General features: G+C 42.4%; 1 pseudogene; it reads left to right on the top strand.

Annotated features, from left to right (window-relative positions):
• Positions 1–1,385: 1,385 nt before the first annotated feature.
• Positions 1,386–2,065, top strand: LOC101594854 (annotated as a pseudogene).
• The last annotated feature ends 993 nt before the right edge of the window (positions 2,066–3,058 follow it).

Genomic DNA, 3,058 nt, shown 5'->3' with positions numbered 1-3,058 from the left:
CATAGAAGCAAATCAGAGGCTGATAATGAAAGATGTCACAGAAGAGCGTTGGTCTTTTTCTCTATCAGTGACAGTGGGAAGATCTGGACTGTGGCTTATCTACTCTGTCCAGAAATAGGATGACTGGCAGCACTGTGTATGCAAAAAGGACACTCAAGCCGGGCGTGGTGGCGCACGCCTTTAATCCCAGCACTGGGGAGGCAGAGGTAGGATCGCTGTGAGTTCGAGGCCACCCTGAGACTCCATAGTGAATTCCAGGTTAGCCTGAGCTAGAGTGAGACCCTACCTGGAAAAACAAAAACAAACAAACAAACAAACAAACAAAAAGACTCTCAAGGGCTGGAGAGATGGTTCGCTGAGTAAAGTTTTTGCCACACAAGTATGAGGATCTGAGTTCAATCCTCAGTACCCACATAAAATACTGAATGCAGTGGTGCATGCTTGTAATACCACAGCTGGGGAGGCAGAGATAAGGAGTCTCTGGGGCTCACCAGTCTAGCTGAATTGATGAGCTTTCAGTGCAGAAAGAACTCGTCTCAAAGAATGAATAAAGTGGAGAACAATTAAGGTAGATTCTTTTTTTTTTTTAAAATTATTCATTTATTTATTTGAGAGTGACAAACACAGAGAGAAAGACAGAGGGAGAGAGAGAGAATGGGCGTGCCAGGGCTTCCAGCCTCTGCAAACGAACTCCAGATGCATGCGCCCCCTTGTGCATCTGGCTAACGTGGGACCTGGGGAACCGAGCCTTGAACCGGGGTCCTTAGGCTTCACAGGCAAGCGCTTAGCCACTAAGCCATCTCTCCAGCCCTAAGGTGGATTCTTGATGTTGACTTTTGACCCCTGATGCACATGAACATATGCACATTGTTGTGGTTTGAATAGATGGCCCCCAATGTATTCAGTCTTTTTATTTCTTTGTAGTTTGCATCTGTAGCCACCTGGCTGGAGGCAGTGTCACTGAGTGGATCTTAAGGTGTGGTGGTGGGTTTGAGATTTCAATCTAAAGATATGCAAAGTGTGCCTAGCTGGAGTTCCTGAAGTGTGCTGTGCTATGTAGCTTTAGGCTTGTGTTTCTTTCTCTTTGTGTTTGGTCCTGTGAAGTCAGGCCAGCTTCTTCTGCCATTATGGAACTTCCTCTGGATCTGTAAGCTTCAATAAATCCCTTCCTCCATAACTGTGCCTGGTCTGGAAGTTTATCTCAGCGAACCTGAATCTGTCTGCTACACACATACATATGCAAAACTAAGAAAAGGCATTTGGGGCAATGAGATGACCACTTACTCTAGAACTAAAATGTTATGGCTAAATAAAGACATGAAAATTGTTCACCACCATGCCCATCAAGAATGCATAGCAGATACACTTTGGCTTTCTGAGTAGAGATGACAGAATGTGGTTGAAGCTTTCTGCTGACTACAAATCAGCCCATCTCATAATCTTATCTTGATTCAATATGCTTTGGCTACTATAGCTGGAGGGTACCCCTCAGTAGGAATTAAAGTTGCACATGATGTGGCATTAAGCAACTGATCAAAAACATCATCTATATCATAAGCGCAGTGCACACTAAGTGGAACCAATTACCAAGCATATAGGATTGGTGTGAAGTAGCATGGGCTTAGATTACTGAGGGCTTGTGCACAGAGCTTGAGAACTTGCTCAGCAATACTATAATGTTTACCAAATACTCATTCCCACAGCTCAGCTGGCACTGACTTAAGCATACTCCCAGGGAGGTGGAGTAGGTCCATTTGGAGTTTATTTATTCTTGGCTGGAATGAAGGATGACCGTATTTATTTGAATCAGATCCAGCAGGACCTTGCTTTGTTAGAAAGATCTCAGCAATAGGAATATCTGTGTGAATGGGAAAAGTTTCCTGGAGCAAAGATATAGCGAAAATCTGGACTAGAAGCTGCCATTTGTTGAGCCATCTTAACACTGAAGGAAAGCGTTAGAGGGCAAATGACAAGAGATACTTAGAAGTGGGGATTGGCAATGAAGCTGGCTGTAGGAGGCTCACTCCAACTGTGGTTTAAGGATTACTTGTCTGCTGTAGCATAATAATGACTGACCTAATGAGATAAATTTTGGACAATCTATTTATACATGTTTAAATTGTTTTATATTTTCAGACCTTTTAAATACTTATTTCTACATGATTAAATAGACCAATGGCTTTAAAATGAAACAAATCATAATAAACTATTAAGTTTTTTAAAAAAGGCTGGAGAGATGGCTTAGTAGTTAAGACACTTGTCTGTGAAGCCTAAGCGCCAAGTTTTGATTCCCCAGTGCCCGTGTAAGCCAGATGCACAAGGTGGTCCTTGCATCTGGAGTTCATATGCAGTAGATGGAGGCCATGGCATGCCCATTCTCTCTGTTTCTCTCATTCTATCTGCATCTTTCTCTCTCTCTTTCATAAATAAATAAAAAAAAATATTTTTAAAGAAATAAATGAAATAAAAACTTCTAACAAAAAAGAAATGTTTCTCAAAATCACAGTGACTTTCCACATGAGGGTGATTATAATCCAGAGGAGGGCCTCAGGTTGTTTGTGGACAAACAGATCTAGAGAAGAGATAAGTCAGATCATACTTTGATCTCCACAAAGTGGAGACTAAAAGATAGGCCTCAAAACATTCCTGCTTTTTACTTCCAGGGGCCCAGTTACCCTATACTACCTAAAAAAGCTACCTCAGTCTCTCTCACTATGAGGTTCTTAGGTGACTAGGCCCCTGAAAATAAAGGCATGGTTAAATCAGACTAGCTATCTCCACTTTGTTATAGATCAAAGGATGGTCTGACTTCTTATCTCTTGCCTAAAGGAGTTCCCTAGATCTGTTTTTCCACAAACCTGAGCCTGTCCAGGGATGGAGGCCCCCTTTCCTAGAATTTAAATCTAATCCTGACATTATGGTTAGTTCAGTTCAGTCCCCAGAATTTGGCATCATAACTGGCCTCTTCCTGAGCCAGCCTCTAGCCCAGGCCAATCAGTTGTCTCTCAGGCTCACAGGAGCCTAAAGGAGAAGCCTACCACAGTAAGGTTATCGTAAG

This window comes from Jaculus jaculus, chromosome 5 (assembly GCF_020740685.1).
Source record: "Jaculus jaculus isolate mJacJac1 chromosome 5, mJacJac1.mat.Y.cur, whole genome shotgun sequence".
In the NCBI taxonomy this organism is placed as follows: Eukaryota; Metazoa; Chordata; class Mammalia; order Rodentia; family Dipodidae; genus Jaculus; species Jaculus jaculus.
Note: the sequence above shows the minus strand (reverse complement) of the source record. Positions and strands in the feature narration are given on the sequence as shown.